General features: G+C 44.8%; 1 long non-coding RNA gene across 1 annotated transcript; it reads left to right on the top strand.

Annotated features, from left to right (window-relative positions):
* The first annotated feature begins 15,756 nt into the window (after positions 1 to 15,756).
* On the top strand, positions 15,757 to 24,196 carry LOC129464799 (uncharacterized). Its single transcript, XR_008651751.1, has 3 exons — positions 15,757 to 15,779; positions 16,812 to 16,987; positions 23,952 to 24,196. It is a non-coding gene; the product is annotated as an uncharacterized lncRNA (long non-coding RNA).
* Positions 24,197 to 24,566: the final 370 nt, after the last annotated feature.

The following is a 24,566-nucleotide window of genomic DNA, read 5'->3' on the forward strand; positions in this document are numbered from 1 at the left end:
ACGGGACTCGGATGGAATAAGCCACAGTTCCAGGCACACCTGACTGCTTCCCAACGCTGCCTTCTTATTTTCCTCTCCAATTTCTTCCAGGCGATGCCTGCTCACGCTCGCTCACTCCGAGTTCTTTTCTGTCTCGAGTGACTGCGTGGGTTACAGTATTTTCCTGGACTCCCGTTCTTGCCTCTGCCCACAGTGACTGTCGGGAGCTCTGCTCATCTTCTCAGATTTTTAACCCTACTTGCTGTTGATGAATGCTCCAAAATGTGCTCCTGTGCTTCTTCCATGTCCAGGTGACGCACAACTCCCAGCTGACGGAAGGCATCCCCAGGCAGAGGAGGGAGGGCAGGTCAGACTCATTTCAGGAACGCGTTGTATTCCTAAAATGTGTGGTTGTTTCCAAAGGACTCTTGAGAAGGGATTTTGACTACGAAACAATGTTTGACCCCAACAAACACAGCAGAGAGCTCAAGGAAAACCATTCGAATATGTATGTTATGCCTATCTAGAGAGATTCATCTTTTTTTTTCTAAAATTAAAACTACGAGCAGCCAAACAGGGTTATAGTTTTAACCTCAGGGTTTAGGTTCCAGGCAAACGTGTAAAATGAGTGAAACGTGCAGAGATTAAGAAAGAGCACCTGTAGTCCCAGCTACGCGGGAGGCTGAGGCAGGAGAATGGCGTGAACCCCAGGGGGCGGAGCCTGCAGTGAGCCGAGATCGCGCCACTGCACTCCAGCCTGGGTGAAAGAGTGACACTCCTCAAAAAAAAAAAAAAGAAAGAAAGATAAATCAAAGGACAAGAAAACTCAACAAATCTGAAACATTTCCCTGCCCCTCTTTTCCCCATTCACTGTTGTAAGCATCTATCTTATCATTCAATACCAAATTCCTAAAATACTGTTCCACATCTTCTGCCTCCATTTTCTCATTATTCAGTCCTTTTGCAACTATTTGAAAAAAAAGGGCTGCATCTGATTAGAATTAACTTTGATTAATTCGTGTTAAGTTATCAAATAAAGACTCAATAGCCTCTCCATTAATCCCATTAGAGTGGGGTTTTTTTGTTTTTTTTTGTTTTTTTTGTTTTTTTTTGAGACGGAGTCTTGCTCTGTCGCCCAGGCTGGAGTGCAGTGGCGCGATCTCGGCTCACTGCAAGCTCCGCCTCCCGGGTTCACGCCATTCTCCTGCCTCAGCCTCCCGAGTAGCTGGGACTACAGGCGCCCGCCACCACGCCCGGCTAATTTTTTGTATTTTTAGTAGAGACGGGGTTTCACCGTGGTCTCGATCTCCTGACCTCGCGATTCGCCCGCCTCGGCCTCCCAAAGTGCTGTGATTACAAGCGTGAGCCACCGCGCCTGGCTAGAGTGGGGTTTCACACCTCTCATCATGCAGCCCTTTTTATTCTCACTTTCCTACTGTTTTACTCCAGGCCGTAACTCAGAAAAACACTGTTTAGTGAAGACTAGTTCCTTAGGAAGACAGACATTCTTGGCTGGACTCCGTTTTTATAACCGTATTTCCCCCACTGGGGAGAAGACCCTCAACTTTTTACCTCAGAAACATTGTTTTTCACCACAATAAAAGGGTTACTTTTCTTTCAGGAAGAGATTTTGTGAAAACGAATGTTTCATCAAAGAGCAAAGATAGCCAGGACCAGCTGATCCTTCTGCTTCTCTCTAGCTTATGCGTCTGCTTCTCTCCAGCTGATCCCTCTGCTTCTCTCCAGCTGATGCCTCTGCTTCTCTCCAGCTGATGCCTCTGCTTCTCTCCAGCTGATCCCTCCGCTTCTCTCCAGCTGATGCCTCTACTTCTCTCTGGAAAGACTTCTCTCCTGAGCCCCACCCTCCACCTGCCTTGTTGTAGCTGTTAGGACAATACAACCAGAAAGGAGATCCCAGGGCTTCCTGCCACGCTCCAGACTACAGCTGCTGCCAGGGGCTTGTGGGTGAAGATGGAACTGGGAGGGACAGGACTCACCATCAGCTGCCCCTACCCACCCTCCTGCTGCTGACTGAAAATCAGATCAGTGCCGGGGCACAGTCTCAAACGTCAGCTCACACTCCAAAGAGAACGTTGCAAAAACATCTCCTGCCCACCCCACCTCCACCCCAGCCCCAACTCCTCATCCACAGGACAAAATAATTAAGTGTTGGCCTGAGCGTGGTGGCTCATGCCTGTAATCCAAGCACTGAGAAGGCCGAGGTGGGAGGATAGCTTGAACCCAGGAGTACTAGTCCAACCTGGCAGCACAGGGAGACTCTGCCTCTACAAATAAAAAACTAAAAAGAAATTCTCTGGGCGTGGTGGAGTACGGCTGTGGTCCCAGCGCCTCTGGGCTGAGGCCAGACGGCGGCTTGAGGCCAGGAGCTAGAGGCTACGGGGAGCCAGGACTGCGACCCTGCACTCCAGTCTGAGCAATAGAGTGAGGTAATCTTAAAAAAAAAAAAAAAAAGAATCAAATTAACTGTTGACTCTTTCAGATGTTTTTCCTAGCATTCCATTTTGTATTTTAAGTAACACATTTATACTGCTACTTTCTGATTATTTAGGGTTAGAAGCTGGGTACTGACTCTCTCCTGTGGAAGGTGATAATTCAGTGGATGTATTCCTCAAACTCCACTGCACATATACACACACACACACACACTCACAACCACCACCCAAAGTAGACTACAATTTCCTTTCTTTGTACAGATTTTTCTTTCTGTTTTATTTTTCCTGCCTTTCAGAATTTTCTTTTACCTATCACTCCTCTGCACCCAAACTTTTTGTTGGAGCTAGAAGATGCCTCAAGATTCAGGGAAGCACATCGGCCCCTTTCATTAAGGTCTGGAAGAGTCTCTGCATCCTGCCCCACCAAGGCCAGCTCCCCAGCTCTTCCGGGCTCCCCTTCACCCTTCACCTGCTGGCACTAGCACTTCTTCCACGTCTGGGACTGTGCTTGGGATCCTCCCTCATTCTCTTGGTTGAAACACAACGCCAATTAGCTTTTGGGGAAAAATGCACACAAGATCTTTTATCGAAACTTTGAATGTTTGAAAACACTTTTAAATTTTACTTTGACATTGGAAAGCTTAGACAATGTTTTAGAAATAATTGAAAGAGTGTGAGTGTGAGTGTGTGTGTATGTGTGTACGTTATTGTTGGAACTGAAAGAATCCCAATCTGAAAACCATTAATGAATTCAGGGGTCCTAGGCTGGGGCTGGACGGTTTTCTGCGAGAAGGCCTCAGGCTCCATCCACCCCTTGGAACTGGAGAGGAAAGGGTTGGGAGGCCCTGCACGGGGCTCCGGGCTTGGGAAAACGTCTGCCCGCGTCCTGAGCTGTGCAGGCGTCTTAGGGACCACAGCCCCACCGGGTGAGGCTCCAGTTGAGCTCCCTGCCTGCTGGCCTGTGTGGGGGTCAATGGAGCAGCTGCACATCTGCGTAGGGGGCAGCAGGGGTCTGTGCATTCTGCTTTTCATCAAACGCAAAGACTCATCCCGCTTCCCGCCCTCCCCACCGTCCTGGCCTTCAGGGCTTCTCGGTGGCTCCTGGGCTTGGTGATGCCCTTCCACCTCCCGTGTGGGTTCCCTTCCTGAGGCTGTGGCGTCAGTTCCCTACGTTCGCGAGGCCAGGCCACGTGTCCAACCACCTTCAACTTCCAGAATCACCTGAACCCGCCTGATGAGCTTTCATCCCCTTTTCGGTTCTCTCTCTCTCATAAGTCCCAGCTTATTTTTATTCCTTTATTTTATGAAAGCTCCGAGCAAGAGGGGACTCAAGTGAGCCTGTTCAGATATATAAAATGAACTGGAAGCATATTGATTGTATATTAAGAAAAACAAAAGAAACATTGGTTTAAAAATATATTGGACCATTTTCCCACTATGTTCTGACAAAATAAATTCTGTCTACACTTAGAGGCTCGAGGCAGACATAGAAGGAAGTTGCAGGTCCCCCTGGGGCTTTCTCTTCTCCCCAGTGGCTTTTCTGGATTCCTCTGTTGATTCTTCCTCCCTGATTTTATATGGGGCTGCCAGAAAACAAACACCACCACCACACACGTACATGCACACGCGTGCACACACATACACACACGTACAGGCATGCACACTCACACATGCACAGACTCACACGTGCACGCTCATGCACACACTCACACATGCACACTCATGCACACACAAGTACATACACTTGCACACTCACACATGCACACATGCACACGTACACACTCGTGCACACACATACACACGTGCATACACACATGCTCAGGCACGCATGCACATACAAGCAAGTACACACTCTCACATGCACACACGCACACACGCACAAACACGTGCGCGCGCACACACACACACACACACAACTTCTCAGAACTCCCAGGACCCAGCACATGCCTCAGGGTCTTTAGGGGGAGCGAGGCTCGAGGGCACTTACTGCTCCTCCCTGACACCCGCCACAACTTTGTCTACCATTTAGGCCACTTCAGTAAAGACTTTTCTATCTACATTTTCTAGAGGAACTTTTCACTTGCCCTCTCTGATCTCTCTGGTATTTCATCTCTTCTGCTGCTTTCTCTACCTCTGGGGCCGGCTGGGGCCTCAGCTTCATGGTATCTCAACCTGGGAGGCCTCCCCTCTGCCTCGCATCCCATGTGCCCAGGCCCCAGCATCCAGCTCCTCCTCCCTGAAGTTGGCATCCTTGCAATTTCAATTTCGTGTAATTCCTCCTGTAGCCTCTGGCTTCCCCGGTAGACAGTCACTGTCCCAGGCCCCGGCACCCAGCTCCTCCTCCCTGAAGTTGGCATCCTCGTGATTTCACTTTCGCGTAATTCCTCCTGTAGCCTCTGGCTCGCCCAGTAGACAGTCACTGTTCCGTGTGCAGCACCATGACTGGCTCTGACCAAATGGCAAGTTCCTGACAGATATTCCCAGGAAGCAGCTACCCCAGCTCTCTGTCCTGATGCACACAAGTCCCTCGTTACAGACATTCCACGATGTGCACCCACCTCCACCATTTCAGGTGGGAATTTTGAAATAAAATGTATGTTCTTCCTTTGATGTTAATAACTACAGAGTTATTTAAAATTCTTATTGGGCTTGATTTATGAAAATAACACATTAATTTTCAAATATATAAAAAGTACTCCCAATGCTTAAATGTGTGTTTTTATGCAAATTTTTATATATAGGTTGAATACCAAGTTTATGCTCATGATGTTAAATACTGAAACTCAAGTGTTATGTGGCACCCTGTGGTACACAGTGCACCATATAAGCGTTTTAATGTCATTCTATTTTATTTTTATACATGATCCCCTCACACACATGCATACCTGGGTGTTTTTTCTTTTGGTTTGAATAGGAAGAAGTCAACCCTGATATTTAAGAGTGGCTTGCAACACTGAATTTTTGTTTCTATTGGGACAACTGATATCTTCCTGTTTCTTTTTTCCTCAAATAATTCTGCCCCCCTGATGTGGTTTGGATTTGTGTCCCTGCCCAAATCTCATGTAGAATTGGAGGAAGGTCCTGGTGGGAGGTGATTGGATTATGCAGGTGGATTTCCCACTTGCTGTTCTGGAGACACTGAGTGAGTGCTCATGAGATCTGGTTGTTTGAAAGTGTGTAGCACTTTCGTTTTCACTCCCTGTCTCCCCTGCTCCACCATGGTAAGACATGCTTGCTTCCTTTTCACCTCTCACCATGATTATGAGTTTCCCGAGGCTTGCTAGCTTTGCTTCCTGTAGAGCCTGCAGAACCATGAGCCGATTAAACCTCTTTTCTTCGTAAATTACCCAGTCACAGGTAGTTCTTCATAGCAGTGTGAGAATGGACAAATACACCACTTAATGCATCTTTAGGTCACAGTTTTGGCTGGGCGTGGTTGTGTACACCTGTAGTCCCAGCTACTTGCTGAGGTGGGAGAATCATTTGAGCCCAGGAATTCGAGGCTGCAATGAGCAATGATTATGCCACTGCATTGCCAGCCTGGGCAACAGGGCAAGACCCTGTCTCAAAAAACAAAACAGAAACAGAGCAAAACTAAAAAGAACAGACAATTCTACAGGCCCCAGGATCTGGCTTGAGACTTGGTACAGTGAATGTGCTGAAATTCAGCTGTGATTGCTTTCCCATTGTTCTTTCCCCAGTCTGAAATTTTAAGAACATACAGTATAGAAAATTACATTTTTTATTATTTATTTATTTGAGACAGAGTCTTGCGCTGTCATCAGGCTGGAGTGCAGTGGCTCGATCTTGGCTCACTGCAACCTCTGCCTCCCGGGTTCAAGAGATTCTCCTGCCTCAGCCTCCCAAGTAGCTGAAACTACAGGTACGCACCACCACGCCTGGCTGATTTTTGTATTTTGAGTAGAGATGGGGTTTTCACCATGTTGGCCAGAATGGTCTCGATCCCTTGACCTCATGGTCCTCCCTCCTCGGCCTCCCAAAGTGCTGGGATTACAGGCATGAGCCACCATGCCTGGCAGAAAATTACATTATTTATAAGTCTACATTTTAAGCAATTTCATTGTTTTATCACTTAATTACAGCTTATTAATTTGCTCAATTTTAAAATAACCATTGAAGTTAATAAGGTCTGTAATGTGGCAACAAATATTTCCCAGGGTACACATTTTCTAATGCAGGTAAATACATTCACATGGCAGATACTATGAAGAGTAAAATAAAATAGTAGTTTTTAAAATGCAAGACTATTAAATTTAACTGTAGGCTTTTAAAAAATTAACTTTCATCGCCTTCAAATAATTTTAAAACTTATATTTCTTTCATTGAATCTTAAGAAAGCAGAAACAAGATCAGAACAAGACATTTATATTAAATAACAAAAGGAAAAGTTTCCAGTACCAGGAGCTATTTGATATTTGAATACGTTACCAAGAGAAGGTACCAAATTTCTGAAGCTTTAAGGGGAAAAAAATGCATCTGTTTGGTGTAACTTAAGTATAAATCCCACAGTTGAAAATGCCTGGCTGAGATGGTGAGGGGCAAAGCTGGCCCTCAGGTTTACTCCAGGGCACTGGGGCAGGAGATTTTTGACACTGCTGAAATGGCAAAGAATCAATACTGTGCTTACAATCTGCAAGTATCACAGTGAAATTAGCTGTCAATATTTCCCAAGGTTCTTTTTGCACAACTTAGTACTTGATTGGTCCATCATCTTCTCCAGCAGCCCTCTTTCTCCCCATCTCTCTCTTTCTTGTTTCTTTGTGTATTTATTTTTATTTATCATTCCAGAAAGGACATGCTGAAATATACACAAGAATGAATACCAGGCAGTGTAAGGTTAGACGGCCAGGACTGGGAAGTGGGGGCGGGGTCAAAAAGTGCAGGGAGGCTGGCTCCACGCACACCTTCCCCCAGAGTGGGTTCCAACTTGTAGCCCAAAGTTAAATATCCCAAAGGAATAAGCTGAAAGTTTTCTTTTTCTTTTGATTTTTCATGGCTAGTGATAAATTCAAAAATTGAAGCAAGGGAAAATTAGGAGAACTCACTGGATAATTCATAATTAGATTATGAAAGAACAAAGCGTGTGTTTGTACCAAGACTGTCCACCACCCTGAGTGGAGATTCTCTGGGCGTGCCTGGAATTCTTACCTAAATCACTGATAGATAAATATTGGCACAATGCAGCATTCCATTCTAACCATCTAAATATTCCATGACACTCGACATTTCTGTCTCGCAGGGTGACTTTGAGAGATAAATGAGATGATGAACATAGAAGCAAACTGTGGACTATGCAGAGCTTTACAAATGAAGGAATTTACCTTTTATGGAAGAACGTTGTTACGGAAGATCTTCATTCTTTGACGAAATGACCATTCTTGCACATGTGTGATTCTTTGTGACATGAGTAAGAACAGAACACTATGTGTATTATTAGTCTGTTCTCACGCTGCTAATAAAGACATGTGTGAGACTGGGTGATTTATAAAGGAAACAGGATTAATAGACACACAGCTCCACATGGCTGCGGAGGCCACACAATCATGGTGGAAGGTGAAGGAGGATCAAAGGCACATGTTACATGGTGTCAGGCAAAAGAGCATGTGCAGGGGAACTGCCCTTTATAAAACTATCAGACTTGGCCGGGCACGGTGGCTCACGCTTGTAATCCCAGCACTTTGGGAGGCCGAGGAGGGCAGATCACGAGGTCACGAGATCGAGACCACAGTGAAACTCCGTCTCTACTAAAAATACAAAAAAAATTAGCGGGGCGTGGTGGCGGGCGCCTGTAGTCCCAGCTACTCCAGAGGCTGAGGCAGGAGAATGGCGTGAACCCAGGAGGCGGAGCTTGCAGCGAGCCGAGATCGCGCCACTGCACTCCAGCCTGGGCGACAGAGCAAGACTCCGTCTCAAAAAAATAAAAATAAAAATAAAAAATAAAACTATCAGACTTACTCACCATCACGAGAACAGCATGGAAAACACGCTCCCATGATTCAATTTTTTCCATCTAGTCTCTCCCATGACATGTGGGGATTATTACAATTCAAGGTGAGATTTAAACGGGAACACAGAGCCAAACCACATCACTATGGTTTTTGGGGAACTCCCGGGCTTCCCTAACCACACAAAATCCACGTGGCTGTGGAAAGTGCAGCACTGATTTTTCTTGACCACCCCACCCTCCTGGCCGTGGGGAGCACAGCATCCATTTCCCACCCTCCTCTTGCACCTGAATGCTTCTTGGATTAGTCACCTGCAGCCTCAAATCCTGGGTAATGCCCAGAAGGCACCCCAGCCCTTCCAGCTGACATCCTTCCATTGCTGAAGAGCAGAAGGTGCAGGGAATGCAAGCCCTGGGTGCAAACATTGTCATGTTATGTGTGCCTCCCAGTGCCACTTCCAGTGGGGAAACTGATCCAGACCAGGCTGGGCAATGCCAGGGCCTGTTTGGTCTCTGACTGCCCCATCTCCCGCCCCCGTGGGCGCTCGGGGTTAGCACCGCACTCCTTAGGCTCCTGTCTCCTCTTCAAAGGGTGAAATGTGGCCACACACTGATCCATGTGACTTCTTAATTCCCCTCCGGGGCATCCTTTTCTTCAACAGATGTTTTCAAAATAATTAAGTAATGGGGATCATGCATTATTGAAAATGCTGGATGCCTCCCTAATGTTCTTCACATTTGTACATTTGTCAGCACAAAATTGAGTGCTTGGAAATGTTGTGCTTATTTATTTTTCAAATTACTGAACACTCACCCTAGCCAACTGAGGAGAGGAGAGGGGAGCGGCAGCTCAGCAAGCTCTCTGGTTCCTGCAGATGTTCCACAATCAGTGGTTTAGGGAATCGTGAAGTCCTGTAGGATTTGGGAGCTAAGAACCCTTTAAAAGACTTCCAGCTGATCACCCATCCATAAAATAATCCCTAGAATTAGGGTTATTTATTTATTTTAAAATTTCAGGAATTTCACATTCTCTATTTTCCAATATTAAATAACTCTCGGTCTAGGAAAATGTCCTTTTTCCTAGCCATATCTGTGCAGTATCTAGAACCTTAAAGTCTGCTTCACCTATGGCCCTTACTGTAGCCTTGGAACTTGCTTGGGGCAAATATTACATTTCTGAAGGCGCCCTAGTTATTTTCGTGTGACTCTAGATTGCTATCTCCCTTTCAGAGCATATTTTTGGCATTGGCATTTATTGTTAGAAAATATTCGAACTTGATGCTGCACGTCTGGGCTGATGACCTGCAGTTTTTCACTTCGTGTCTCAGATCTGCTTGGTAGACACTCTCTGAGGTCACAAGTGACTGAATGTGTCTTAGGATAAGATGCTTTCAACAAGGTAGGCAGATTCTCATGCCCATAAGAGCTGTTTGGATAAAAGCATGTCTTTCTAAAGGGAATTTTCTGGAAAAATACATTGTTCCAGAATGCCTTGGCTTTAAAGGTTAAAAGCTTGCTTATTTATTTTTTCCACAAATATTTACAGAATAGTCCCCTGGTTGCAGGGTCTGTAAACTCAGCCATAAATGTGACAAAAGACCCCCAGTTTTCATGGAGCCTGAACAGATGGGAAAAGGTAATCGGCAGTGTCTTAAGGCACGTCCAGATCTCCTGACAACTGTATGCATGCCAAAGTGTCATTTCCTGGTGATCGTATTCCCAATTGTTCCATGTGAAGTTGGCAATTGACCTGTTTTCTGGGACTTACAGGGAGGTCATAATTGAAGCCTGGGTTCAGGGCTGCTGGTTAGTTACGGTGATCTCTGTAGGCAACGTGGCAAGCAGGACAATGACCTCACACACCATCTGCCCCCCTCCCACCTCTACTGCAACGGGGAAGCGCCAAGGCTAGTGCCAGAACCCGTCCAAGATTCTGAAATGGGATTTGTGAGGAGGCGTCAAACAACATGATAGAGGAGTTTGGGCTCTAGTAGTACAAGACAGAGGAAGAAGGGGGAGAAGGATATTTAAAATACAAAATCAAATGGTATTTCTGGTTCTAGATCCTTGAGGAATCGCCACACTGTCTTCCACAATGGTTGAACTAATAATTTACGCTCCTACCAACAGTGTAAAAGCATACCTATTTCTCCACATCCTCTCCAGCACCTGTTGTTTCCTGACTTTCTCATGATGCCATTCTAACTGGCATGAGATGGTATCTTATTGTGGTTTTGATTTGCATTTCTCTAATGACCAGTGATGATGAGCTTTTTTTCATATGTTTGTCAGCTGGGAGGGGAACACTGCACACCAGGGCCAGTCAGGGGTTGGGGGGCTAGAGGAGGGATAGCATTAGGAGAAATACCTAATGTAGATGACGGGTTGATGGGTGCAGCAAACCACCATGGCACATGTATACCTATGTAACAAACCTGCACGTTCTGCACATGTACCTCAGAACTTCAAGTATAATAATAATGAGGAATAATAATAATAAATACAAAATCAAAAGAAGAGTACATATTTCTTTTTCATACTAAAATGGCATTTTGATAATTTTTGACAAACGATTTTTAAAAATCACCATCTAACACTATATGCTTTTAAGAGACTTTGGATATTAAAAACAAAGGACATTTTTTATACCTGACTGAAATGTTGTGTCATGAAAGTGGCATAGTCAGTCAAAATACTTTCAAATACGAAGTATAAAACTGATGTTTTAACATGTTGATATCCCCAAGATTTATAAAAATTCTTGTGGAGAAAAATGAATAATGACAGAACTTCTGTTGGGGAAGATGGAGTACATTTTTCCTATTTCTTTCTCTAAAAATAACTAAAAACTCTGGACATTACATAGGAAACAACTATACAATGACTCTGGAAGGTGGAGAGAGGACAGACTGGCTAGAAAACCTGGGACCCAGGAAACAACATGGTGATGAATTAACTGGGTTTTCTTCCTGCTTCAGAAATCCCAGACTTGATGCTAAAGTTAGCAACTCAGAGATTCCAGCAGGTGCAGAAAAACAGTTCAAGAAAAGCACTCTCTGTATACAAAGGACCAGGAAAGGAGTAGCCTAGCAAGACAGAAAACTTTAGACAAATCCACACTACTCCCTGCCAAACGCCACCTAAAAACCATGGTCCCACCAAACCCATAGCAGCCAGGGCCAGGGGAGCACGTAGACTTCCACCCTCATGAAGTTGTAATGAAACATCCCAACGTCCCAGCAAGGTGGTGGCAGAGAAGGCCAAGTAGGGAGGCTGGATTCTCTTCACCACTGGGGAGTAACCAGGCCCCCTACCCAAGATCGGGGGACCACATGAGGAGCCTGAACTTCCACCCCAAGCACCAGTCATGAGGTACACACCTCCCCCTTGCTTCTGGGTGGGGAGGCCTGGTAGAGAATCAGGAATTTCACACCTGCCCAGCAGCAGTGAGGCCACTCCACCAGTGGGACAATGGAGCCCACAGGAGAAGCCAGAGTGCCCACCCCGGCTTGCAGGAAGAAGAACCCCTCCCTTGTGACGGCAAAGGAGGTTATTGCGATCTTGGACATTCAGCCCCGTATCCTTCCACTGTTGAAGTGTGCCAGAGAATATCAGCTAAATTAAACAGTGTAAAGAAGATCCTGAGTCTCAAAATAGAATATAAAAATATTACGATTTCCATTAAAAATCACTCACCATACCATAAACTAGAGATGTCATAAATGTTAAAATTGTCTGACAAAAATTCAAAGCAGCCATGAAGAAAACGGGCTTCAGGGAAACATATGAACACACTTGAAGAAAACTAGAAAATGGGAAAATCACAGCAAACAAACAGTAGACGTAAAAAAAAAAAATAGCAAGTGGAAATTTGAAACTAAAAGTACAAGAATTTAAAAAAAGAGTTTACTTGACACTACCACAGAGGAAACAGAAATGGTAAACTTATAAATAGAACAATAGAAACCACCCAATTTGAATAGCTGAGAGCAAATAGATAGAAAAAAAAAACGTTATCAGAGCCTCAGGGATCTGTATGACAATGATTTTTTTATAAACTAACATTTATGTCAGTGGAGTCACAAAAAGAAAAAAGGGAAAAAGAAAGGGATTAAAAAGTGCTCTAAGAAATAATGGCTGAAAATTTCCCAAGTATGACAAAAGAGAGAAATCTTTAGGTTAAAGAAGCTGAGCAAAACTTCCTCAAAATAAAATTTCCAAAGGAATACAGTTCCCCAAATGTATACAAAGACACATCATAGTCAAGTTTCTGAAAACTAAAGACAAACTCTTGAAAGAGAAGTAATACTTTACCCATAGGTGAAAAAATGGTTCAAAGTACAGCAGATTTCTCAAAGGAAATTATGGAAGGAAGTGGCACAACATTCCTGCCACTGGAAGACAAGAACTATTAACCCAGAATCACAACGAAGTGAGAATCTTTGAGGAATGAAGGGTATATCTAGACATTCACAGATGAAGAAAAACTAAGAGAAAACTTTTCATCAGCTGATTTACCCTAAAATAATGGCTAAAGAAATTTCTTTAAACAAAAAGAAAATAAAAGAAGAAATCTTGGAATATCAGAAATAAAAAAGGAAGATTAAAAGAGTTGAAATTATAGGAAAATTCAATCGGTTTTTCTTCTTCCTGAATTTTACAAATTATGTTTGATAATTGAAACAAACATTTTAGCAGCACTTGATTTACTTCTAAATATTTGCATGGAAATACTTAAAATTATTTATAAACAAGGAGGGTAAAATGACGTAAGAAGAAGTAAGGTCTCTATATCTCACTCAGACTGGTAAAACAACCTTTGAAAAAAAGCACAGGAGAAAACCTTTGAGATACAGGTTAGGCAATGGTCCTGAGATTTGACACCAAATATGATCCACAGAAGAGAAAAATTGATAAATAGGACTTCATTAAAACTAAAAACCTTTACTGAATGGGAAAAAATGTTAAAATATAAAATAGCAAGCTACACATTAGGAGAAAATATTTGGAAACAACGTGGCCATCTCAGGCTAATAGCTAGATCATATAAAGAACTTTCAAAGTATTTTTTACAATCAAGTAGAAAATGAGAAAAAGACGGGAACAAACATTTCATCAAAGACAATATACAGATGGCAAAAAGGCACATAAAAATATTATCAACATTATTAGCAATTAGGGAAATGCAAATTGAATGAAAATGAGACATCATTACACAGCATTCAGAATTGTTAAAATTAAAAAAAAAAAAACAGTGACACCACCAAATGTTTCAAGGACATGGAAAAGCTAAATCTCTCGCAGATAGCCAGTGAGAATGTAGAAATGGTCCAGTCATTCTGAAAGACAGTTTTGTACTTTCTTTTTTAAAATTTTTATTTATTTATTTTTATTTTTATTTATTTATTTATTTTTTTTGAGATGGAGTCTCACTCTGTCACCCAGTCTGGAGTGCAATGGTGCTATCTCAGCTCACTGCAAGCTTCACCTCCTGGGTTCACACCATTCTCCTGCCTCAGCCTCCCGAGTAGCTGGGACTACAGGCGCCCGCCATCAACCTCGGCTAATTTTTTTATTTTTATTTTTTTTTTTGTATTTTTAGTAGAGACAGGGTTTCACCGTGTTAGCCAGGATGGTCTCGATCTCCTGACCTCGTGATCTGCCCGCCTCGGCCTCCCAAAGTGCTGGGATTACAGGCGTGAGCCACTGCCCCGGCAGACAGTTTTGTAGTTTGTTAGGGAAATGTGTCAACCTAAACAACAAACAGAGAGACACTCTTTAAAGGAAAATGATATTATTCAGGAATAGGACGTAGCAGTGGGAAACTTATGCCTTAGCAAACAATGTGTGTATTCAGGGAGGTCAAAGAAGACAAAAGTTTTCAAAGGAAAATGGAGGAAGATGACATAATTGTCTTGAGATAATTACCCTTGGCTACAGGTATCAAAAACAAGACGGACTCCAGTCCAAGGTTGGAGAGGCATGGCGGATGTTCTTACGAGAATAGTGTGTGTGTGTGTGTGTGTGTGTGTGTGTGGTGGGTGGGGTGGGGGGTTGCAATGGCCTTTGTGCAAGGTTCTGGTTTTTGCCATTTTTTGTGACAGTTCTTGCTGTCAGTCATTTATGCATGAGAATCCTCCCTCCAAGGCCTTTTCTGGCTCTATTTGTCAGGGCTTGTTTGTTTGTTGAACAAAAGTGATTCCATTTTGACTCTGACAGCTTTCACACGTGCAACTAGCCTTTGACCCAGCAATTGCACTGCATGCCTTGGTCATTATCCCAAAAAATCAAAATGTCTATTTATAGCAGCTTTGGCATAACAGCTAAAAACTAGAAACAAACCAGATGTCCCTCAATGGGTGAACAGGTCTGTCTACATCATGGAATACTACTCAGCAATAAAAAGGAATGAACTATAGATCCATGCAGCCACATCAGCGAGCCTCCCAAGAATTATGTTGAGTGAAAAAAAAAATTTCACAAAGTTACATGCTGTATGATTACATTTATATATTAAATTTTAGAAATTGAGAACAGATTGGTGGTTGCCAGGGGTCCGGGAGGAGTGTGGGTGGGAAGAAGTGGGTGTGGACATCAAACAGTGACAGGGAGATTCTTGTACATGGAAAGTTCTGAGCCTGGATTGTGTCAGTGTCAGGTTCCTGTCTGTTACATTGTACTACAGTGTTGCAAGATGTTACCAGTGAGGGAAACTGGAGTATGTGGGATCTTACTTTATTATTTCCTACAAAGCAGGGGAAACTTCTAAGTTCTTGAAATTGCTTAAATAATTGAAAAAACAAAGAACAATTGTAGAAGCTACACCTGTTTCCTCATTTTGAAATAATGTAGAATTAAGTCAGTTATTTATACTTTTATTTCATATATACGTACATATATAATACATATATCGTAGCAGATAGAAAATGTTTTGTGTTTGCCCTAATGGGAGCATGGAATAAATAGAAGCTGCTTACCTTTCAAAGTCAAAACTTCTGTGAGCAACATAACATTTGGCAGTTCCTGCAGTTGGTTCCAGTAATTTTTATATGAATGTCTTCTTAGATAATTATCTTGTTCACCAGAAGGAGCCAAAAGAAAGGCAGAAAAATTATAATAGTAAATGAAGACACATCCAAAAAGGAATACAGAATACTTGCAAGGATACTGCCAGGAAGTCTAAATAGCAGACCGGCCTGAGACGTGTAAAAGTGTGATTGAGTTAGCACGGGCCTTGGGGGGGTTGTTTGTTTATATTTAGAATAAGCGGAGCAGGAGGGCAGCCAGGCCCAGGTGCTTGATGGAAGCTTTACGAAGTCACTCATGGAGGGACGATGGGAGCTTCCAGCCCCACTGCCTGTGGCTTCCACATTCTTCAGCAGGTGAGAAATTGTGTGTTCTCCTTGCCCAGGAACAGTGCTCTTAGTCGGCGTGCTGAGATAATTTGTGCAGGGATCATTGTAAATTACTCTGTTGTCACTTCTCTTTGTCTCTGATAACACAGCTGCTGGTTCCTCCGAGCCAAGCCTTCACCTCCACATTCCATAAACAGCAGGATAAGTCTCCCTGGCACATATCAGTTTATGGAGTGAAAATATTTGTTTGTTTGGTTGCTTTTGATCATGCCTGGAAACAAATTCTAAGTTCTCCAGGCTGTGGGCAGGCTGCCTTGCTGAACACATTCTGGTCACCATAAAGTGGTGATCACAATAGCTGTCTCGGTGTGCGGTCTGCAAAGACAGCCAGGAACTCTCCCACAGCACCTGGCTCTGAAGAGGACGTGGTGTTCCATTCCTCTCTCTTCCTCGTCTAGACTACAAGATGCTTGAGCGTAAAGGTCACGTTTAAAGTCACATTTCTGTCTAGTACCTGGCAGCACGGTGTCTTCAAGGGACAATTGAGGTCCCTGAGCTATGCTTGGTGAGGTTGAGGACACTCACACACACACACACACACAGACACACACACACGAAAACACATTCACACATATGCACAAAAAACATACAGAGAGAAAACACACAGACAGGAAACACACACAGACAGGAAGCACACACAGAGGAAATACACAGAAAACACAGTCACACACACTCACAGAAAACACACACGGAAGGGCAGTGTGTGTCGTAGATGCCAGGATGTTGTATTACCATGGGAAAACAGCATCGTAGAGGCATAAACCTCCTCTAACTGAAAAGGTCCCACACACATGTAGCTGGAGATGAGCACAATATTGTTCCCTATTTTAAAAAGGATGGCCCTTGTCAGCAGCTCTGGGCCACAATCCAGGGTCAGGTGAAGTGGACAGTCCTCCACACCCCAACTCCAAGCGCGGGGATGCTCTGTAAGAGAACACACTCTACTAAACGCAGTGCTACGAGACTCATGCTAAAATCTATGTGTACATCCTTCTCCAGGTCCCTCATAAGATTATCACAAACAACATGGAGAAATGTTGGCCTGCTGAAAATAGAAGTGCAGAGACTCTCTCCTGTGACAGAATAAGGCATGGAGCATTAGCAGAACTGTATCCTCAATGGCCCCATAATGATACCATCTTTTATTCCTTTTAGTAGCCTCATCAATGCCCACAGTGAAGATGTGTCCGTGTCTTTAAGAGAATCCAGCGGAATGGAATCCCACTGTGGTGTGTTTCTGGACTCGAAATTCATCATGGTTACATTTTAATCCTTGGGCAACCAAAGACCATCAGCATCATAGTGATGCAAGTGGCACTTTAGTTACAATCCCCATTGCTAACAAAAGTACCAAGAAAAAAGTATTAGATTAAGTGAGAGACTTTGTTTCTACAGATAGTAGAGCAGTTTGCAAGCCGGGGAGACACAGTCATTGGTACAAAACAGAGGTGCACTCCATGAGAACCAAGAGAGGGGCTGTCTTTTATGGAAAAGGTTTCCTCCCAGGCTCCCATCCTGGTCCACCACATAAATAAGGGATGCAGGCTTCTTTGGTTTGCATTGGTTGATAAGATTGACGTAGACCAAGCAACCTGGTCCACTATGTAACTAGGGGATGGAGGCTTGTTTTATTTGCATTGCTTGATAAGACTGACGTAGGCCAAGGTCTGTTGTGTAGGTCCAGAAGGAGAAGTGGGACTTCCCATCCGCCATCAATTCAGGCACCGTAAACAGGAACAGGCAACCCTGAGGGTCCCAAGATGACACAAACGTGTATTTTCTGCCAGGAATGCAGAATACACATGTGACCTGCAGTCAGCAGATGGCCAGGTGCCTCCACCTTGAATTTAGGCCAGTCAGCCACTTGGGACCCATCTTGAGGGACCAGCTCCTTCGGGTTCACTGTGGACCTCAGAAGGGCAGTGTGTGTCGTAGATGCCAGGATGTTGTATTACCATGGGAAAACAGCACCGTAGAGGCATAAACCTCCTCTAACTGAAAAGGTCCCACACGCAAAGACACGGAGCTCCAGTCATGTGAGAGCACATTCAGTTTGGGGAAACCTTTTTTGGTCTCTTCCCATTCTCTCTCCAACGAGACACATTCTGTGCATTCCAAAGAGATGGAAAATCTTGCACGAGCCAGTCCCGTGGTGTGCACTGGTAACTCTCCAAATTTACAGCATGTCGGGCTCATCTTCATAGTTTGTTAAAAATAAATGTCCTAAACTCACCCCCACCCCAAAATTCTGATTCAGTAGCTCTGGAGTGGGGCCCAGGAATCTGCATTGAAGACTGCCTTCCCCGACACCCCCAGGATCTGAATTTGGTGGCCTCTGCACTGCACTGAGAGGGAGGACTGTGGCATTCAGAAGCCTCCTGTTAGGGGCCGTGTTAGGGGCCGTGTTAGGGGCCGTGGGGTCCCAGCGTGACTCCAACATGGTTCCCCCACCCTGGCACGGCCCTCTCCACTGGCAGTGGACACCATGCTCTTGGAGTGACCAGAATCACTGTGGAGGTTCGTCAGTCTTTTTTGTTTGTTTGTTTTTGAGACAGAGTCTCACTCTGTCACCCAGGCTGGAGTGCAATGGCGTGATCTCGGCTCTCTGCAACCTCCACCTCTCGGGTTCAAATGATTCTCCTGCCTCAGCCTCCCAAGTAGCTGGGATTACAGGCATGAGCCACCACACCCAGCTAATTTTTGTATATTTAGTAGAGACTGGGTTTCACCATGTTGGCAAGGCTGGTCTCAAACTCCTAGCCTCAGGTGATCTGTCTGCCTGAGCCTCCCAAAGTGCTAGGATTATAGGCATGAGCCACTGAGCCCGGCTAGAGGTTCATCTGTCTTTTAAGCCTGCTTTAATAGTGTACAAAGAATACATATTTTCTTTAATATTCATAGATTGTTTCTTCCCATTTAAGCTTGAGAAACAGCTTGTTTGGACATGGGTGTGATCAGAAGGATACATACGAGCTAAAATGTATTAGCATGTTTCATTTCCTGAGGACTTCTGCCATTGTAAAATAAATGTCATTTCATTTTAGGCCTTCTTTTAACATTTGGTGAAAGTAAGCTGTCCATGTTTTTTTTTCCAAAATGCTTGGCCCTAGTAGTTGTTAGAAAATGTACATCGTACTCTGCAGGCTTCACGAATCAGTGAGAATTCAACTAGTCATTAAAAAGACATATGGAGTTTTAAAACCTCATAGGCTTCTGACAAAATGCATTTCACTCTGAGCACTTAAGAATTTCCAGACTGGGCACGGTGGCTCATGCCTGTAATCCCAGCACTTTGGGAGGCCGAGGTGGGTGGATTACGGGGTCAGGAGATCGAGACCATCCTGGCTAACACGGTGAAACTCCGTCTCTACTAAAAATACAAAAAATTAGCCGGGCGTGGTAGTGGGTGCCTGTAGTCCCAGCTACTCGGGAGGCTGAGTCAGGAGAATGGCGTGAACCCAGGAGGCAGAGCTTGCAGTGAGCAGAGATCGCCCCACTGCACTCCAGCCTGAGCGACAGAGCGAGACTCCGTCTCAAAAATAAAAAATAATTTCCATGGAGTTGATGAAGAACGTGCCAGGCATTCGAATGAATGGGGTGCAGCCTCCTTCCTTGGGTCTGCACAAAGGGGAGGAGCTCTTGTTATCCTGTACACATGACTCAGCAACGTGTGCAGGTATTCCCAGGCCCGGGTGAGGACAGCAGCGTGAGGACAGCACTCAGAGGACAGGAGAACGCTGGTTTCTGTGCAATCTTAACATTGTTGCAAAAGAACCCGCACAGGGTTTTACAGCCAACCTAATAGGTGCCCCTTATTGAAACAAAGATTGGGATCTGCTGATGGGGACTGCCAGCTCGGGGTGGGGGTGGGGTGGTGACCACCACGGCAGGTCCATTTGGGTTAATTATGCGTGGTTTGCCCCCAAATAGAGTGCTCCCCTGTGGAGTTTGAGATGGTGGGTGGCCACCTCGCCAGCAGACCGAGGAGCTGTTTCCCAGAGGTCCTGGGCAGAGCAGTTGAGTGCTGTGCTCTGCAAGGGGACCTGTCGCTTGCGTGTGTTTACAAGGTGCCATGTGGCCGTATCTGCAACTCAGGTGTGGTCTTGTTCAGTCCCCTGACTCAGTGCTCTAGCCTCAGCTGCCTGAGGGCCTGCACTCCACTCCTGAGTGGACAGAAGGATGTCTGTGCTGCAGGAGGCCCACGCCCATCTGCCTTGCCTTGCCTCACAGGAGAGGTGTGACTTGCTGAACCTGGGTCTCCTGGGAAGAATCCTCTGTTGGTTTCTTCTCTTCTGTCATGCAGACCTATCCCATTTCTGCAATAACTGCCTGCCTCCCATCACACACTCTTGCGTGCCTTGCCTCTTGCTGTCTGAGGGGAGCTGGAATAGAAATGCCCTTGCTTCCTGTGAGTTTGGAGACAACTTCAGAAGACTAATTGTGTAGGCCCCTGAAGTTGTTCCTGAGAGCCCTGAGGCTGGGTGGGCCTGTGGATTCCCAGGCTGTCTGCACAGCCCAGCACTTGTTTCTGAACTCCAGGCTTCAGCCCTTTCTTTGAATGGCATGGGTGGCCCTAAAAAGATAGAAGGATAGAGCATAATGCCAGAGGAAAGGTTTTCTCAGAACACTGAGGTCCAAAGACCTCAATGAGAGGCAAAGACCATGCGAGGCCATAGCAAGAAGGCAGCTGTCTGCAAGCCAGAAGGAGAGCCCTCACCAGAACTCAAACCCACCAGTCTCCATCTCAGACTTCCCAGCCTCCAGAACTGTGGGAAAATAAACTTACGTTGTTTAAGACACTCAACCCATGGCATTTTATGGCAGTCCCAGCAGATTACTATCTCTGTGTTCTCTTAAGCTCATAAAACATTTTCTGTTCACCAAACGTCAGCTGGAAATTGTTTGGGGGAGAAAGCAGGAGGGGTGTGGGGTGCAGTGCTGGCACAGAGCTCAGCCGAGCTGATGTGCAGCTCTTTTACTTAAACATGACTCTTACTGCAGTTGAAGATCTAATCTGAAAATTTCCCGAAGCTCTTCTGGCAGCTGCTTTTTTGGTTCTTTCCATGTGGTTGGGAGGTGTGATGTGACTGCTTGCTTGCTGCACTTCCTGATGGGTGAAGGAGAAGGAGGCAGAGGAAATGGGTGCACATTCAGGGCATGCACAGACGCTGCATGCTTGAGAACTATTCACACCATAAACTCTGTTTCCTGCTTCAGGCCCAAGTTATGTTTGCCAACGTCAAGGACGAGACACACAACTTGATTTTGCGGAAGACATTTCCTTTATTTAAAATAAGTGGCTATTTCTTGTTAAGGCCTAAGAAGTAAAACGGAAAGTAGCGTGCAGAGATGAAGTAGGTTGGCTGGTGCTATAGGGTTGGCAGTTGTTCCCCGTCCAGCCTGGCTGGTGGGAAAGTTCTGTCCTACCCTGGAGCTAACCCCAAGCTCTGGGCCTCCCTGAACTTCTGGAAAGAATGGTCCTGGGGCTCCCTACTGCATGCGGGTCCCTGGACTGGGGTGGCTGGGCAAAGAAGGGGGGCTGGGAGATGCCAGAGGACTCACATTCTTAGTGCCAGAGAACACTAAGTAAAATAGGGTTAGACAGGAGTGAAGTGAAGCTCATGCTCCAGGACATTTAAGAATATTTGTAATAACGTAGAAGATGTTTATGCTACAATGTTAAGTATAAATGCATTTACATGTATATGTAAAATATAGTGTGTGTGTGTGTGTGTATGCTTAGGAAGAAATTTTAAAAGCAAAATAAAATACAAATTAACTCAGGCCCAGAGCTGGAAGAACAGTTAAGAGAGGCTGGGACTGCTGTGTCATAAATTAATCTTGATGTCCTATGGGGCTCCTGTACCCTTGGATTTAAACGAGGTTGTGTTGGGAGGAGCTAGCAGGAGGGGTCTCCGGTGCGGACTTCTTTCTGTAAGCAGAGGGCAGCCCTCGACAAGGGTTTGGTTCAGGACTGGCCACTGAGGTGCTGAGCAGCTGGGCTTTTCCTCCTGGCAGAGAGTGATCTGAGAGAGACTGAGGTTGGTTTCTAGATCATTCCTGATTCTCTAGAGTTAGTGAATTCCTTCAGTCCTGATGTGAGGCCTCTTTCCTTCATATATGTATAGGGAAGCTATGACGAGGTGCTTTTTCAAAGGCCAGGGAAGGGATCTCTGACTTTTTTAAAGATTTAATTTTTATTCTAACTTTTTAAATTCACGCAGGAAAAGAAACGCACAAATACACAATTCTTCTTCTTTTTTTCTTTTTCTTTTTCTTTTTCTTTTTCTTTTTTTTTTTTTTTTTTTTTTTTTTTTTTTTTTTTTTGAGACAGAGTCTCACTCTGTCACCCAGGCTAGAGTGCAATGGCGTGATCTCAGCTCACTGCAACCTCCACCTCCTGGGTTCAAGCAATTCTCCTGCCTCAACCTCCCAAGTAGCTGGGATTTCAGGCTCCCATCACCACGCCGGGCTAATTTTTTGATTTTTTGCATTTTTAGTAGAGATGGGGTTTTGCCATGTACCAAGCTAATCTCAAGCTCCTGACCTCAGATGATCCACCTGCCTCCGCCTCCCAAATTGCAGTTTTTACAGGCGTGAGCCACCACGCCTGGCCAAATACACAATTCTTTCCCCAAAGTTCTGGGACAGAAGAGCAGATCTCAAGATGGGGCTTCCACTGAAACCCCGCCTGACTCTCACAGCCTGGTGAGCAGCACCAGGCAGCCTTCAGAGATTGCTGAGCCCTGGTCTCCAGTCCTCTCCTTCTTGCTGCCCTGCTCTCTGTCTCCACCCCTCTGCCTTCTCTGATCATGAAAATAGCCAAGTAGAGCCACGGTTCTGGAAAGAGCTGCTCCGAAGCCTGTTACTCCCTAGGAAGAGCTGGCGGGCAGGCCAGGTAAACACTAACACAGGTACTGTTGGCATCACTGACCATGGGTTTGCAGCACAAAGAGACATAAAGACCAGAGACCACTTACTGAGTTTATCAATGGACCAATCCACTGGGCCTACCGTGGACCACCCAAATTTCACCTGTTCACCAAGAGAAGGTGGGTCAACTTGTACCTTACAGAATGGCTGACACAAGCCAAACATTAGAATATAAATGATGAATGAAGTCTTTGACAGTGTCTATACTAAAAAGAGAAAATGTAAAGGACTTCTCCAACTAAAAATAGAAAACCACCTCTTTGGTCACGTTCCAAGCATGAGCAGAGGCCACAGTTCAACTCGAACAAAGGCCACATTTTCACGTTTTGGGGTTTCTCTGGCCTATAATCTAAGAGAAATGGCAAAGGGGGTAGTTCAAAAAAAGAAGCTCAGAACTTTGATATTTTGCTGCTTGCTGCACAACATTACCTGCTTCAAAAGAAAAAGAACATGCAACATTTCTTTTGTGTTTCTGCCTGTAGTCACCTAAATGAGTCTTCCTCTGAAAGACGTTTAACAGTTTTCACCATGTTACATAAACCAGGAATTTGCTTTGGGTTGGTGAGCTACCTTCTACCGAGTTAAACATTTTTGGTCATTGTGCATGTCTGCTGCCTCCACTATATTTTAATCTTCTGAGGTTTCTGTATTATTTTGTTTTCAGTTATTACCTCTTTTTTGAAAAGCTAAAGATACGGAAACTAGTTAAGAAGGCTTTCTGGGCATCAGATATCTCTTATCAAGGATGCCAATGACTTCTGTGTCAATGAATTCCAAACACATGGTCCACGTTTCCCTTAACAGCTCATGACTTCTGAAATGCAGGGGAAAGAGGCTTTGCAAAGTCGTCCTGTGGTGCTTTTCCAAACCCCTTGCCAGAGACCAAATGCACTTTGATCTCCATGTGATGTTTTCCCCAAATAACTGATGTGATATGTCAAAAATCAGTTATTAAGAATGAATGTACACAGGCACAGATTCATATAGATACATATCTACAAGTGGGTGTTTATTTTTAAAGCTAGAGTGTAATAGAGAGTTGATGCTGAGATTTCAAGATACAATTCGAGAAATATGGAATGGGTAATAAAACTGTATAAGGCAAACACTGTTAGAACTACAGCAATTCAGAACTTCTTAATGGGAAAACATGTTAATTCTATTTCTTTCTTTTCCTTTTTCTTTTTTTGACACGCCCATGAGAAGATGCGGTGACTTTTGTCAGGACAGCGTTCTCCACGCTGGCTGCGGGTGACAGCCTGAGCCCCGGTATAGTATTCCTGCTGGCCTCAGAACGCCCTCCCAGGCAAAACCTGGGGCCAGCCTGTCTGCCGTCTGAAATGCCCTCCAGATTATTCCAAATGTGCATGTTAATGACCATCAGATCTGAGAGTTGGTGGAGAAGTTAAGATAAATAGAGAAAATCCTGACCGTGTTTGCTTTGGACCACATGAGACTCTCGAATTATTTTTAGGCTTTAAGGATGATGCACGCAGGGCACTCAAGGACGGCTTCAGCAGCGGATGCTTGGCCTCTTATTTCTCTGGGCTAACAGCTCTGAAATTGGAGAAGCCGCGCTGTGCCTGCAAAAAGCACTGAAACCGGACTGAAAAAGACACAGGGAAACCCATGGGAGCTTCTGGAAAGGGTGGCTAGGGGGTGTCCTCTGGGGGGCGAAGCAGTGAATGAACCGCAGAACTTGACGGTTGGTCAGCAAAGCCCCTGCCCCCACATCTCCCTCTTACCCCCACACACGGAGAGGGGGACGCAGAGGGGAACACACACCCTCTTCAAGATAAATCATCAGTAGAAGGCAATTAT

This window comes from Symphalangus syndactylus, chromosome 16 (assembly GCF_028878055.3).
Source record: "Symphalangus syndactylus isolate Jambi chromosome 16, NHGRI_mSymSyn1-v2.1_pri, whole genome shotgun sequence".
Taxonomy (NCBI): Eukaryota; Metazoa; Chordata; class Mammalia; order Primates; family Hylobatidae; genus Symphalangus; species Symphalangus syndactylus.